The 16,753-nt window shown below is 40.6% G+C and overlaps 1 protein-coding gene across 1 annotated transcript in view; it reads left to right on the forward strand.

Moving 5' to 3' along the window:
- The first annotated feature begins 4,911 nt into the window (after nucleotides 1-4,911).
- The window catches only part of LIFR (LIF receptor subunit alpha), a 110,344-nt gene continuing 98,502 nt past the window's right edge, over nucleotides 4,912-16,753 (forward strand). Inside the window, exon 1 of the mRNA XM_050328858.1 lies at nucleotides 4,912-4,926. The gene's annotated coding sequence lies outside the window, so the exon portion shown is untranslated. The remainder of the gene's footprint in view (nucleotides 4,927-16,753) is intronic.

Consider the following 16,753-nt stretch of genomic DNA (forward strand, 5'->3'; position numbering starts at 1 on the left):
CCCAACATAAAGAAGGATATGGACCTGCTGGAGTGAGTCCAGAGGAGGCCACAAAGATGATCAGGGGGCTGGAGCACTTCTTGTGTGATAACAGGCTGAGAACCTGTTGTTATGGTTGTTCAGCCTGGAGATGAGAAGTCTGTGGGGAGACCTTATTGCACATTCCAGTACCTAAAGGGGACCCACAAGAAAGCTGGAGAGGGATGGTTTGCAAGGGAATGTAGTGACAGGACAAGGGGAAATGTTTGTAAACTGAAGGAGGGTAGGTTTGCTTCAGATATTAGGAAAAAATTTCCATGGATAGAGGGTTGGGAATAGATCATCTTTGAAGTCCCTTCCAACTGAGGCCATTCTATGATTCTGTGATTCTATGATTTGTGTTGGTTGAACACCAATATCTTGCCATGCAGCTCACCTTTCAAAACTCCTAAGAGCTCAGCTTATGAGTTCTTAGTTGCTGAGCTAAACACCAATTCTGAGTCTCTATTTTTCAGACTTTTTTCAAGAGTCCATTTTTCACTGTGATGGCTAATGGTAATGCTGCCACTGACGTAGTGAAATGACACTGCCTGAATTTTTCTCTAAATGTTTGATGTGAAAAGGAGGGCTTTTAATTTGCCAAACGGTAGTTTCATAATGCAAAGTTTAGAGATAAATACCACTTCCATCTTTCAAACATCTGAAGTATAATTAGACAAATCTCAAGTACTTCTGAGCACTCTGTTCCAGGATGACAGCCCTGATCCCATGTTAGAGCACAACTAATGCAAGCCTCTACATATGCCTTTGGAAAGTGGAAGAGGTTGGCAGAAACATCAAATAATGATACTTATCTCTTGGAGCACTTTTTGGCTGTAGATAACCAGAAGCTCTCCAAGTATTGTTGCAGCACACTGAACTACAGATAATAAGCACAGGTACCTCCTCCTTTTTTCTCGCTACTCTGGCACTAACAGTAACTGGCTCATCCCATGAAATTGGTCACAACGAGGAATCAAAGCTCCTCGACGCTGGATGTGAGATGGCTTTATTTACAGGACATTTTTCCTTTTAGAAAAGTTTGGTGCTCATGATGCCTCACTCCAGGGAAGCACACAGAACAGAGACTTCTTTGTCTTCTCTTGGATTTCAGTTTACATCCTTGTGCAGGATAGGAGGGAAAGCGCATATCAGCTAATATGAGTGATTCCAGCCTGCATACAAATTCAGGGAAGAGGCATAATTAGGACCATGTCCTCCCATTGCATGTAGGCACCTGCATAGCTTTTATCCCTACATAAATATCCATACATGCTTCTCTGCATGCCAGAAAATGCCTGGGAGCAGTTGAGTATTTCTGACAACTCCTGCAGAAAGGTTGTATTTCATGGTTCCTCCAATGCCTTCCTTCCTCAGAGCCTTCCATCAGCTGCTAAGACAGCTTTTCCTTCCTTCTCCTGATGTTCTCCATAAATCATATTTCTTCCCTTTTTTTCTACACAGCAGGTAAAGACAAGGGTTGATTCTCAGACACTCACATGTCCTTTTCGTATAGACTCTGAGGAGTAAGAGAATAGCAAGCTACATGGTGAAAATAAAAGTTAACCCTGAAATATTTCCATTTATTATTATTATTATTACTACTGATCCATTATCAGTTATTATTTCAGAAGTAAGTATGTGCATTGAATTCCAACAGTTTCCAGTACTAATTCTCAGCTCTGCTTGATTCCTGATTTATTTCTGACTCCTGCTTTATTTCACAAATGGAATGTCTTTTGCTGCCTTGTGCCCACTTGAACATTAAATTTAGCACCTCTGACCATAACCATAGAATCAGAGCATGCTTAGAAGACCAGTAATTCCAAGAAAATCCTTTCTTCAGTAATTCCAAGAAAATCCTTTCCGAAGATTGCTTCGGAAAACTTCAGTAGTTTCAGAGAATGAAACAGTTCTTCAAAATCATCATTTGCTTTCAGGGTAATTAGAATTTTATGCAAGTTTGATCTGCATCTGGACTAGCAGAGAACTGAGTCAGAGGGTTCAAGTAACATCACCTTTAGGAAAAGAAAAATCTCTTCTGAAAACCTGAAAGTAATAATTTGCTTACAAAATTCAAGACAAAGCAAGTGAAAGTCATGAGTAAGTGAGTGTTCTAAGAGAGAACAGATCTTGTGGGAACGTCTCCTGGGAAAGAATTGTTCCAGCCACTGAAAGCAAACACTGTTTTAATGTTTAATAACATGTTTTCTTTCCTTTGGTCTGGCTTCCCTCTAGAAAATGTTACAGTGCAATTGAGTGGTAAGGAAAAGAAGCTGACTGTCTTGGAGCAGTTTTATTTGTCTTTGTATTGCAATTATGTACTGGACCATGGAAGTGCACAAGTAAGATCTCACCTATGCACAAGAGATGAAAGTACCTTCTATGCCCCTGCTCTTCCAGTGATCTCAGTCATCCACCACTACAGTCAGGAGAAGCTTTCACATTTTCTGGATGTACAGACTGCCCAAAACATGTGAATTAGAAGGTGGTGTTTGAAACAACATAAAGCCCCTACATATCTGCGGCCTGTTTCTACTTTGGGCACATATTTTCTACCAGTTTGTTCTCTTAGAGAAGCCAAAGGGTTAAATTCAGCATTCCCACCAAATCCATTATTCGGATTATCAAGCAGCACTACCTGTGCTTCATCCTCATAACTCTGTTTCTTTTTCCCCTCTTCAACCCCTTAGAACTCATTTCATTCACAACTAGAACTACCTAACACTGATAGCAGTGATAATTCTGATTTCATCCATAATGAGAAATGTCGGTGTGCTAACATGGAAAAGGACAAGGATTGCAGGACAATCTGCTGAAATTGACAAACCACACCAGGGAGGTTCAGTCTTCTCTTGGAGAGCTTGAAAGATGCCAGAGAAAAATTATTAAAAATCCAGGTCCTTTGATCAGGCTTTCCACCTGACTGCTGCTGAACACTTTTCCACAAACAGCATGTGAATCCAGGTCTATTGTAAGTCAGGATGTACTTGGCTCCTGTCAAGCCTGCAAAGGGTTTCAGCTGGAATTCTGAATGCTATTAGATGTCCATACAAATGACCATGGGAATTCCCAGTAGGAGATATGTGTGGCTTGGCTGTGCTATGTGCTGCTCAGATGTATTGGGAAGAGGATTAAGAAGTTTATGATGAGATGCAACAGATGATTAAAATCAACAAACTGGCAGGCTGTGGATGAGGAATCAGCAACACAGGAGCATGGTTTTAACCTAATGATTTGTTGCCTCCACTGGGCAGCCAGCCTAACCTTGGTATATCTGAGTTACATCATTTCAGGGAATATTGTCCTTGAGTGATTAGTACTGCAATGAAGTTACAGGTCAAAAGGTCTGAAACATGACCTGTTTGGAAAGATGGAAAAAAAGGCGGTTGTTTAGTCTGGAGAAAGAAAGGTTGTGGGAAGGCATAGTACAGCTTCGAATTTGCAGAAAAGAGGAGAGGAATAAAATGTTGCAGAGAAGACAGGAAGTAGTGGGTATGAGTTGCAACAATGGAGATAATGTGGTAGAAGTATTAGGTACTCTGTCTCTTGCTTAAGTTGCCTAAGATAGTGTTGAATCCTCAACAATTAAGCTAAAAATGAATTAGACAAGTACCACTGAGTGACATGGATACTGTAGATGGGAGGCAGATGACTTAGATGACCTCATGCTTTATCTGGTAGTAGTTTCAGTAATTTCTGTGGTGCCTCTGAGTACTGAAAATACACAGAAGATTGTGTATTTTAGTAACTATTTATGAAGAGCCTCTCCTAATCTTTAGGGCTACTTGATTTTGGAGATGTACACTGAACATTTTGCACAAAGTAACAGGGCATTTTTTCCCTTTCAGCATCCCATATTTGAGGGGAATATGGTAGAGCTTTGCAATTTTAGCACTCATGTAATAAAAGCAGCGTATTGTTTTGTTTCCTTCCTTGTGTTTTCAGTCTCTTGAGTTTGTTTTGCTAGCATTCATTGCCAACAGATTCAAAGCAGAGAAACTAGTCAGAAGAAACCTCGTAAAACACTGCCAACTGTTCATCATCCCATATCACTGACTGCAGTTTGTAAGGTTTTTTCCTGATGTTCAGGACTGTATATGATAAACAAACATACAATTACTATACTCAAGAGTTGTCTAAGCCCAACCAAGAGCAGCCACTCCAAGTGTGTAGAGGTTCACAGGGAGCAAAGTGATCAGGGAGGCGAGGAGCTGTCTAACACCGTTGTTAATAACTTACCAAGAGTACAGAACTGACAGCTTACTTATCACTATTTGTTAGTGTTTTAGTAGAAAGAAGTAGGTCTCTTAGCTGTTCACTGCAGTCTTTTTCTGCACCTTCTATTTCCCTCCTGACCCCATGATTCATGTTTATGAAACTTTTTAAATAAGTGGTGTGACTTTCTGCTTAAGAATAAGGCTCTCTGCCAGCTCTGATTAGGGGAAATGCTTGAATGTGAACAACCAGATGGTGCTTGCTTGCTTTACTGAGAGTGTGCAGAAATTTAGGCAGCAGTAGTCAAAGGGTGCAAATACAATGCAGTGTCTCCCAGAGACATTGGATTGGGACCCAAACAGCAATGTTTACATTGTGTTCAGACCTAGCTCGGGTGTTCCTACACTTTCCTATAAATGGTGCTCCTATTAGTTTATGAGTTGGCCAAATCTGGACAGATTTACATACAAGCAATAAAAGGTCTAATCTTCTCAGATTGTCCCATTATCATATTGCAAGACTTAGTCTAAATTTTGAAGTTTTTGAAATGAGTTTTTAAATTTAATATAATCTGTTCTCTCCTTATTTGATTCACAGGAATTAAGGTGGTGTTTTGCCAAAACTAGGAACAAACCAGAATGTTGTAGCAACACTCCTTAAATGGTAAACATTTGGCAAAAGAAGAAGAAGGTATGTAACAGTTTAATTGAAAGAACAACTTTATATTGCCAGCTCTCTTGCTTATGGTCAATATCATTTAAGATCTTTATTTTATAAGGGAAAGACAATGATAAATCAATTGACTTCTGGTTCTTAAAAACGCCGATAACTTTTAACTTGAATTTTATATCTTGCTCTGATGAAAAGTAAGGTTTGAACATGATATGACCTTTGTTATTAGTAACATCAGGTTACCTGGCTGTTATAAGAAATGCAAAGTATTTAGAAATGTTGTTCTAGTTCTGGGTAGACAAGTGGCATGTTCTGTGTTATCAGTTGGCTCTCTCCTGCATACCTTCTTAGGGAAGTAAATAGCTGGCACACTTGGAGAACTCTGGTTAAGATAATCTGGGGACAAGAGCAAGGGAACTGGAGGTGTTGGAGATAAATAGGCATGATATCTAGCAAATACCTGCCTACATTATTTGTGGTTATAGCCTTTGATTTTTTTATTCCTTGCTAATCAGTAGCCCTGCCAGGAATTTTAAACGAAAAGTTAATGTAAAAGGTTAAGGGCAATTCCTTTGCCTTTTTTTGCAGGTGGTAATTCTAAAACATAAAAAATTCTATGACAGCGTGATTCAGGGGACGGAAGGAGAAAAAGTAATCCAAAGGGTCACTGATGTTTGCTGCTATATTCTTAGAATGCACAAAAGCATGGTAAATGCCCTCAGTGCATGGCCGCCTTCTAAAAGACACAGAAATGAGAGTGAGTCACCAAAATGTTTTTAAAAAGCTAGCAGCAGTTTCTTCCATTTTTGGTGTACTCTGCAAGATGTACTCTGATGTACTCTACTCTCCAGTTCCATCAAGGACAGATTCTGCTGTCTGTCCCCCAGCTACAGAAATACGCATGTGTTTTATACAATAGATTCTTACAGAACTGAGCTTAGCACAACGGCCTCTCCACACACCAGATGCAGCTGGTTGGTCTCATTTTTGCTCCCTTAATCAATATTCTCAGCACATGTGGCCCCGGGCATGGTAGTGATCATTCTACAATGCTGTAGCCCAGGCAAGAAGGGAGATTTTGCCTGTACCTCATAGCACAGCCCTTGAAATAAAAGAGCCTTCCCGGAGGCACATTGCAGAGCTGCAGCCAAACTCTGCTCCACTGCACCACTTGTGGACCCTTTTTCAAGGAAATACTTCCCATCACATGTCCTAGCATGCCTCCATCTGTCCGTGTCAAAGAGAAAGTCACCTGCAGAGTCTGCAGATGCCTTATGGGGAACAGCTGGTTTTCTTAAAACATTGAGTCCTTCCTGTCTTCTCTCAGAGAATTTACAATAAGAATAGTCTCTGACTTTGTGAAGTAAACTGCATATTGGGCTAAGTTCCCATATAAAATATGAGCCTCCTGGGCCGTGTCAGCCACAGGTTTTACTTGTGATACCTGCAGCCTAGTGTTATGTAGCTGAAAAGCACAACTACCTATGAAGAACAGAAAAAACCTCAGCTTGTTCTGACATAGATTTTCCCTTACCTATATTGGCAAAACTACAATAAATTGATAATAACGTCACTTTGGGTGGATCTCATATCTTTTTTTTTCAGGGGACAAGTTTTTAAAATATCTCAGGTAGAAAAAAGATGTATTATCTCTGCATGAAAGTAAGTGCATGCATTATTAAATGCTGAAAGATAATTTTATTTACACTTTTCTGTGCCCCAGTACCAAATAAATATTATAGAATCATTGCATGACTGCACACAAGTGAAAAATATGACAGGTAATTTCCTTGATGTGTTTTGCCGTTGGGCAGGGGCTGGCTGTAAAAAGGTTGTGATTTTCTAAAACTGAGTCATCCTTTGCAGGCAGAACAGAAATAATATTATAACAGAGACTTTAGGCTTATAGCTTTCATATATTTAAAATCCTTTTTCTTCTTAAGAGGCCAGTGTTTCTAAACACATGAAAATCCTGAAAATGTACCTGACAATAAAACTACACTTCAGTTTGGTATTGGTTAGGTGAAATTACCAGAACACCTTTTTGGTATTCTGATACCCATACCCAACATGGCAGACAAGATAAAGAATACATTTTCCCCTTTGTCCTCCTCCCTTGAAGGTCAAATTGCTACTCTGATTTCTCTAATAAAAACTGTCATGCTGACAAGCCTGTTAAGCAGACAAAACCTCTTCCCAGTATCCTGTCTCTGACCAGGGCCAGTAGCAAATGCTTAGCAAGTGCTAGAACAATGTGACCTGCTGCCTGGTACACTGTCCTTCTTGTTGATCTGTGGCAGCTTAATGCCTTCCTGAGTCTGTAGTTGCACCTGGACAGTGCCTGACAGCCAGTGATAGATTCAATAGTGTAATAGTCTTCAAGGGTTGCAGTTTGTTATATACAGTTTGCTGTAGCTTTCTGTACATTGCTCTGGAGAAGTAAGTCAGGTAACAGAGAGGATGTCTGCTTTTGATGGCCTCTCCTAGCAGGGCACCTGAATGTTCTTGCCAGAAGCAGGACAGGAAGATGGGCAAACAGCACTTCCCACATGCAGAAGAGAAGCACTGAGTCTGTATTTCTGTATATAAACGAGACAGATTTAGGAGTGGAGCTCAAACACTGAGCTTCTGCTTAGCTGCTAGCACACTCTGGTACAGTTTTGGCCTGTGTCAGCTAGCACTGTCTGAAATACTGCCTGACTGTGGTGCAGGCAGTAGCACATGCCAGGCTATTCTCAGGCAATTCCCAATAGGCATTCATATGTTGAAGCCCTACCCTTGAACACAGCCCTTTTTTCTATTCTTAGATAACTTAAATTGAAAGAAAAAAACATGCAAAAAGATTTTAGAGTCGTATAATCAACACATGGAATACAAAGGAGACCCAGAGCCAGCTCTGTGTAGTGTGGACACTGCCTTTTGGCCCAGGGTATGGGAACAGTCCCTTCCCTCGTGTCACTTAACAGAATGAAGGGACACAGAGAGGCTGGGAAGCTGATGAGAAAAGCAGCAAGCGCACCCCAGCCAGAGCTCAGAGGTGGTAGGGAGAGTGCTTTCTTTATGAACCTGGGTAGTTGTGTGGAACTGATTGTATGTCAGAAACCCACTACACTGATGGAGTAAGAGTAAGCCTGTATCCAACACCAAGATAATTGGTATGTTTGTAAACTTTCTTGATATCTATTCTATCTCAGTATGACCTTCTCTGCTTTAAAACAAGGCTGTTCTCCTGTTTTTTTCCTTTCACCTCACAATTGTTAAAGCTTAGCCAAACTCAAACTAAGGAAGCCTTCACCGAGTCCCCCGGAGGTGTCCATGAGACCCACACTTGCCACACTGAGGAAGCACGGGATGATGGAACCCATGCCTTAGACATGTACCTTGTTCCACAGAAAATACTATCAGAAAAATTTTAGACACTCCTCTCTATGTGAGTTTTCATCTGTACTACTTCCTCTTAGTCATCATTATACTTCTATAGCATGGTTCTCAGGAGTAGGGCCTGTGTCACACAACAGTGGTAACACAGTCTTCAAAGGCTGATAGACAAGAGATGTAGCTCTAATCAGTTATAGTGACCATAAATTTCTCTTCAAAAGGACACAGGTCTTCCAGATTGTCTCTCCTCATAATCCTGATTCAACCAAGTTGTGCCAAGATGTGCTAAGCACCATTGTCAGACATCTTAGTTTGACACCCTGAATTTAACTCCATCTCTTCCAGACTCTTCATACTGGCTACATGTGGTTAAATACATACTAGTTCTTTCAGTTCCTTGTTTTCAGAAATCTGAATATGTTTTTCTGGAAATAGGAAAGTTTTCTCTTGGCTGACATAAATTCCAGTAACCATAACCACATCATCTGTCATTGAATTCACACATTTTGCACAAATACAGATCTCATAAAAGTTGATTTCTCAGCTCTTTAACAAGAAATATTCAGTCAGAAAGAAAAAACAAGAAACATAAAAGCAATTAAAAGGAGAAGATGCTGAAAACATTGGGTATCAGGCATATGTGTAACAAATATTCACACTTTTTCATTCATCTTCTCAATGGCCATTTCAATCCTACAAAGGATAGAAGACAGCCAGGATAAAGATAGACATGTAATCTGAGAAAAATAAGAAATCTCAATGATGCTAAATATAGTCACCCCATAAATCACTTCAGATGCCTCTTTCTCTGAATCCACAACCCTGTCAGTGCTTTCCAACACTTCATCAATTTGTTGTGAAGAATGAAATGGAATGCCAACTTGGGATGGTTCCTTTTTTCCATTGGCATCCTCTGGTGCCAGTAAATCACTTGCCCCCTAGGTTGTCACAGCAGAGAAGTCAACATACTGAACTTAGTTAGACAAACTGGGGCCTAATTTGAAGCGTTCAGCTGAGCTCATGTTCCACATGGGGAACATTCATAGAGAGAACATTAATAAAATTCATGCGCATGATGAGAAGAGGCAAAACCAATCCCTTGAGTAAAAACATGAGAGGAATTGGCTCATTTCCTGGTTCAGAATGGTTAACAACATACAAATTATTTTTCTCTACTGTAAGTGGCCTTTGTTAACATGCAGGTCAAAGCTGACTGGTAGCAATAATATATGCTCCAAGAAAAAAATTTTAGAAGTTCAGAAGCTATAATACGGTGGTATCACTGTTTTCACTCTCTTCCTCAATGCATCTACAGAAGCATAAAGCCATTCTTCATAGACTACATTAGCACGTTGATGCACAGGGACTTTATACCATGAAACCGATTAAACTTAATAAAAGTTCTGCAGCTGAATTCCCTCATGCCCTCAGCTGAAAATGTATTTCTAATGGTGTTTGAACTCATTTCCTTCTGTGAGGTTTTTCTCCATAAGTTTTTTACCTTTTATGTCATTAAGAATTGCAGCACAATTTTTGTGTTTAAAGTCAATATGCCCATGTTTCCTAATCATGTGGTTTTATTCCTTAATTGAATTTCAACAGAATTACTCTGCGTGCTGTGATGGAGAAGGAAGAAAATGTTGACATACTGCACTGACTTCCACTAACATCATCACCTGCCAAATTGGATCTTGACTTTGTTCATTTGTAGATGGTTCTATTAATTTACTTACTGCCTTCACTTTTTTCTATGTTTTGCATCTTGTTTTTCTCTAAGTGCTTTTCTTTTCTCTCCTTTCTACCTACTATCTTGATTTTCTTTTCAGCTGTGTAATCAACAAAGTATTTTCTCATTATATATTAATGGCCTGCATGTTGCCAAAGCTTTTATCAGATCTTTTTAGTTGAAAAAAAAACCAACCAAAACCAAACATGTGGGGAAGACATATCACAGGCCTTCAAAATAGACCTCTTACTTTTTATCAGTGACATATACCCTGTTTATTTAACCATTTACATAAGGTTATATGCCATTCTGGACAAGTTCTGGCTGCATGGAAGTTTCATGGTGTACAGGAGAACTTCAGGACATTTTTCTGTTTTTACAATGCAGATGCTGAGAACTGCATTTTGGCCAAATGTATTGAAGAGAAATGTGCAAGCAGTTATTAAAAAGACCACTAGTTTTGGCTTTGATCTTAAATGCACTCATTCTAGTAGGGGAATGACTCATAAAACCTGTCTCTGTCCTGTGTGTCAAGGAGTAGCAAGAGAAGGCCACTCTACAACATAAGACAAACCAAGCCAAACCAACCACAACAGGCTGGGCAGAATGTTCCATCAAGAGCTCCATACATGGGGAGGAGGTGAAGAGGTCCAGGGACCATCCAGGGAGTCTAGTCATGAGCAGCAGGAGATGGGATGAGTGAAAAGACTAAAGCAGGCTACGGCATAAGCCCAAGAGTCAGTTAGGAGGTAGGGCTGATGGCAGGTGTGCTAACAACATAGCTGAGCCAGGGAATGAAAGGGCCAGGTCTGAATCTATGGGGATCTCCTGGTCCTTGGGCAAAACCTCATCTGGAGGTCCCAGATGAGGCTGGTCAGAGCAGGTAAGACCTACTGGTATACTCACAGTCCTGACAGCGGGGTCTTCAATGAATTTCTTAGAGCCAGGTTCTTCGTCTGTTTCATCTAATTCCTACCTACTTCAAAATTAGAATCTAATGAGCTGTCTAAATGTCTTTAGAAACCTTACTGCAAGTGCAAATGACACTTAGCTGTTAGGCTTCTAAGAAGCTTTCAACTATATTCCTGAAGTTAATGAGTCCATTTAGCTGGTCGACAAATGTTTGCATTGCATTTTGGCTTTAATCCCTCTGTCTCTTAGCTTTGTTATCTTTAGGATGGTGTTCTCATGAGGATTAATTAGCTCATGGTGGTATTGCATGAGAAGAGCAAAAATTTCTTCAAACTGCCAACAGTTACGCTAGGAGTTATTTTACATGCTAATCACAACATTAGAGTTGATCTTCATGTCATATAAACTGATAGACGAGATCCAGTAGAATTTCTCCACCTCCGTGTATTTGTACTTTAATCAGTTTGTTCTGCATTAGCAAGCATGTGGAAAGTCAAACCCGGAAAATTTTCCTTAAAGTGTTTGAGTAGGTGAAACAGAGGAGTGACACTTGATGACGGATCTGTAGTTTTTTGGGATAAATAGCCTGAGCCCTCACAGTGCCTCATGAACAACTTCAGGACACCAGAGCAGAGCACATGAGAGCACAAGAATGAGTTGAGACTGAGTTCAGATTGAATGTACTTTGCAATAGATAGGGAGTGCTCCTCAACATCCATGTGACAGAATGTTTTGCATTATTGATCTTGCAGTTCCAAATGCCATTATCCCTTGTGACTTGAGAATTGCAGCTGAGACATTTGGCAGGGCATGGTGGGCATCTGAGAGAGGAGGAGACAGTCATACTCGGAAAGTAAAAAGGGCAAAGAATACAGATCAACCTCTAATGCATTCCTTGATGTCTATATCTAGTGAATATTATGCACATATTTGTCATTTCAGAGTTCATTTTGGATATTTAACAGCTCAGCTGTATGGCTGTATAGCTGAGTTACTAATTTTGTAGTAGTGCTATCTTTGGAAGGTGAGCCATTACTAGCTGATTGCTATAGCAGTATGCTGAGCCACATTTACTCTGACATGACTGCTTTGCTCAGGGTAGCCACACAGGTCTGTTTATGGGGTTTTCGGGCAGCAATTCACATCTTCTCAGCGCTGAACAATTTCTATTTTTGGTCCCTATATCCAGGCTTGGTTCAACACTGCATTACTCCTCAGTTATGCTGGTAGAACATGGGTTGGTGTAAAACTGAAAGGACAGTGATAAAGAATAGTGATAAAACAGGCTTCTTATTCTCATTTTCAGGACAGTAAGACTACCTCCCTAAGATAAGGATGAACAGAAATATCCTGTTCCAAATTGCTTCCTCAGCATGTGTTTTTCCCTGTTGTTTTGGATCTTTGAAGCTTTTAAATACTTGTTGTGTGTTTCTGAGCACCCCTATTGGAATTGTCTAATTTGGTTTTTCCCACAGAAAACTGACATTAAGTGGTTCTTTTCCCAGAAATAATAATCTCATTTACTATAAATTATTTTATTTGTAGTACCTTGGAGACACCCTAATGCTGTTACATAATGAAAGGACCATTTATTTCTAAATATTATAAGGCTTGTTTTCAATTTTTTTCTCATTTTTTAAAGTGGAAATCATTGAATTTGATGGGGAAAGAATTGCTGTTACAAAAGAAATAATTTATACAAGTGTATGTATAAATTATATAAAGGCAGAGAAACAAGGATATGTCTGTTTCTTAAAAATATAAAAGAAAATATGAACTTTGTATGGATAAATCAAGTGAAAAGTACACAAAACGAGAACTATGCACAAGGTTGAACTTTCCATTGACATTTACATTAAAGCATACAGCTGTCTGCATGAAAGAGATGTCTGAGGCAGGTTTTCAAAATCTAACGTGCACGAACATGATCTCAATTTTTCAGCAAGTCTGGCTAAAGGGAGGAAACTTTAAAATCAAGTTATAGAAGGAGTCTGAGGTAATGATGCAGCCATTTGCCCAATTTTTTTTTACATAAACCAAGCAACAGAGCAGGTAGGCTGTTCAGTATATACTGGTGGTAGAGTGCACAAGGTACCACAGCAGCCTAAAAGTAAAGGAAACCAATTTTGTTTTCCTTGTGTTTATGGAATATGTTCAGATGTGGAATTATTCTGTGATCATCTACACACAGCCCCAGTATACCTTCTGGAGAAGTGAACCAGCTGGCCCAGTCCAGTTCCACGGTTCCCACTGAGAGGCTGGGACCTTCTTTGGCAGCTTGTGCCAGACTAGGATTTCCACGGTGTGCCTCTAAATGAGCCTCAAGCTGCAGAGTTGACGGCCATGGGGTTAAGAGGATTTAGCACTGTCCCATGAGCACTTCTGCAATCCAGGTCAAGTGCAGAGCAGGTGCAAATGTTGCTTCTCCAGAGAGACCCCTGTGACCAATGACTGTGTGACAGGAAACATCACATTAGCCTAGCTAATGGACCAGGCAGCAGGGAGGCTGTGGATCATCACAGGGAAGGGATAGATTCTGCAGCATGGAGAGGCTGAGTGAGGTCTGGGACAGGGATGTTAATGCTTTTATATAAATGCCACAAATTTTATTTCCGATTACTTATTTTGTGCCTCGTAGCTGGCTTCAGTTCAAGGCTTAGACCTTGACAGGCATGAGACAGGGCCTGGTGCAAACCACACGAAGTTCAACAAGACCAAGTGCCAGGTTCTGCACCTGCATCAGGACAATCCCAGGCACAAATACAGGTTGCATGGGGAATGGACTGAGGGCAGGTCCGCCAAGAAGGACTTGGGTGATAAGAAGCTTGACATGAGCTGGTAATATGTGCTCGCAGCCCAGAAATCCAACTGGGCTGCATCCAGAGCAGCATGGCTAGCAGGTCAGGGGAGGTGTTTCTGCCCCTCATTTCTGCTCCTGTGAGACCCCACCTGGAGCACTGCATCCAGCTCTGAGATCCTCAGCAAAGGAAGGATGTGGATCTGTTGTAGTCAGTCAAAAGGAGGCCATGAAGATGATCAGAGGGATGGATCATCTCTCCTTGAAGACAGGCTGAGAGAGCTGGGGTTGTTGATGAGAAGGCTCTGGTGAGACCTGATATCACCTTGCAGTATCTGAAGGGAGCCTACAAGAAAGTTGTAGAGGGACTTTTCACAAGGGAATATAGTGATAGGGCAAGGTGGAATGGCCTTAAGATGAAACAGGGCACGTTTAGATTAGATATTAGGAAGAAATTCTTTACTGTTAGGATGGTGAGGCACTGGAACAGGTTGCCCAGGAGAGTTGTGAACTGGAAGTGTTCAAGGTTAGTCTGGATGGGGCTGAGTAACCTGGTCTAGTGGAAAATGTCCCTGCCCATGGCAGGGGGATTGAAACTGGATGATCTTTAAGATTCCCTCCAACCAAAACCATTCTGGGATTATATGATTGTATAACTTGATATCTAGGAGAGAGCATGTTCAATGTGTGTGGGCACATACAGGCATCAGTTTGTGTTTGAACATGTCCTATTCAGTAAGTACACAACCGGCAGAAAATGAAAGCCACCAGAAACACATATCAGTGCATTTGATGCTCTGGGTGTACAGTCCTTTTTTCGGGGCATTCCTAATTGAAGGACATTTTCAGTGGTGATAGTCAGACATCTTCCTATGTGAAGGGCTAACAACATTGAAGGTAGAATTATAAATCAATGTTTACCCCATGAGTCATGGCACACATTACAAATCATGCATCATACTATCAAAAAATCTGCCTCTGGTGAATTGGCAGTAAGGCTTGAAGAATATTTGATAAAAAGTCCAGATTTCCCAGATTGTAATGATTTTGCTTTGATCAGTCTACCTTCCCAGGACTTGAATGCTCGTTTCCTATGAACAATTGATCACTTGATTTTTATGGAAGTAGTTGTCAACAGTTACATTTGTTGTGGTTCCCATCTATCACTATCATTATTCTTTGATGTCACTATTTTTTAAACAACTATGTGTGTATTAAGAGTGCTGTGTTACTGTTGTAAAGCTAAATGTACCATATGAGTTATGAATAATTACTGGTATTGTTTGTCTTCCTACATAGTTGAAGCATATGTACATTTTTAAGGTTAGCTGACATGATTTTGTCTTAGAGAAAATACAGTTTTCTTAGAGAAATTATACACGTAATCAGGGACAGTTTTAACAGGGGGACTGGAGAATTTTCATGTCACTGGATCAGTTATGCAAATGCTCGATGTGAATGGTTAATGTTCAACAACTGGACCGGCAGATGAAGTAGCAGTGGAGATGCTCCAGAAACCTGCAGTACACAAAAAATAGAATCTCTTCTACTTAACCAGCAGTAGACACTGCAGATGCCTATAGTGGGGTTTTTACTTTATGGAGTGCTGTCAAAATAGTGTGCAAGTCTCTACGTTCAATATACACAGTACACAGAAGCCACAGTTGAGAGGAAGGGCCCCATTGATTTTTCCGGTAAGAATTCTACTTTTTTTTTTTTTATTCTTAGCTCTCAGAGAGACAAGTTATTAGCTATCAGTAGAGGTTGCAGGATGTTTGAACTCTGCTTTTTAGTGGCAAGAAAGTGAGATTAATGGGAGTTCTAGTATATCTCTGCTGACAAGAAGCCCATTTCCATTTTTGCTCTTAAAGCATCGCATTTCTCGTAATTTGCAGCACAGCCATCAGCTAGATATAAAGAAGAGAATATATATTCAGCATCCTTCCTGAGCTATGGCATCCTGGTTGTCACACTTACTGGCAAGTGAGCAAGCAAAAGCACTGCACTGCTGTGTTTGTTGAGCAGTTAAGTGCAGACTTCAGTATACTGGAACTTCATAAATCACCCACTCCACCCTCCAATTAACCCACATGTTGACTTTGCAATCTCTTCCTGGGCTTCTGTCTTGCATGTTTTTCCCCTGCTGCAGATAGTTTCACAGAAATGTGTGTTGAGAAAGGGTCAGCCCCTGTGTCCTTGGTCAAACAGCTTTTCCCCAATGAAGCTTGCCTTTGGGAGCTGTGGGCTGTGGGGAGGGAAACACTGCACAAACCACTCTGTGTCTCTACTGGTTTGTGTGCACAGAGCTGTAACACAGACTTCTATTTGCCCTGAAATCTTGTTTGGCACCTTTTGATTCATTGTGCAATGATGAATTTCCTCTTTTTCTTTTCCCAGTCCACACTTACGAACACTGATAAGAGACTGCACAAAGCCTTTTAGCCTATGTGTAAATTAATGCTTAACTCCTAGGCTCCTATATTTTATAGGATCATAGAAGATGTCAAGTTGGAAGGGACCCATAAGGATCACTGAGTCCAACTCCCTGCTCCCCACAGGACAACATAATACTAAATTGTATCACTGAGGGCATAATCCAGACGCTTTCTTGTGAACTGCAGAGGAGTTCCCAAGAACTAGTGTATTGGAAGCCATTCTTGCACTGCCATACCTAGGAACAGAAAAGGTGGAATGGAAGAGAGGAACGTATTTGTTAAGAAGTGGATGAAGCCTGGTTCAGGCTAATTAAGGTTTATGGGTGCATTCATGGCCCCAACAGCCCTCTTAGGAGTACTGAAGTAATAGTGATGAGTGCTGCCAGGACAAGGAAACTTTTGAGACTGTTGTGGTAGTAAAGGTGAAGAGCTGGGAAGAAATAAAGTGGTGTGTTTGGGAAGTGCTGTTGAAGGCAGGCAGTAGGAGGACAGGGGAGATCTGGATGGAAGACAACCTCATGCTGAGAGTTTGCAATCTTCAGTTGTTCAACTTCGTGTTATATAAAAGCATCAGTGAGGTACTAAATGAAACACCAC

Source organism: Myiozetetes cayanensis, unplaced genomic scaffold (assembly GCF_022539395.1).
Source record: "Myiozetetes cayanensis isolate MyiCay16 unplaced genomic scaffold, myiCay2020 scf4, whole genome shotgun sequence".
Taxonomy (NCBI): domain Eukaryota; kingdom Metazoa; phylum Chordata; class Aves; order Passeriformes; family Tyrannidae; genus Myiozetetes; species Myiozetetes cayanensis.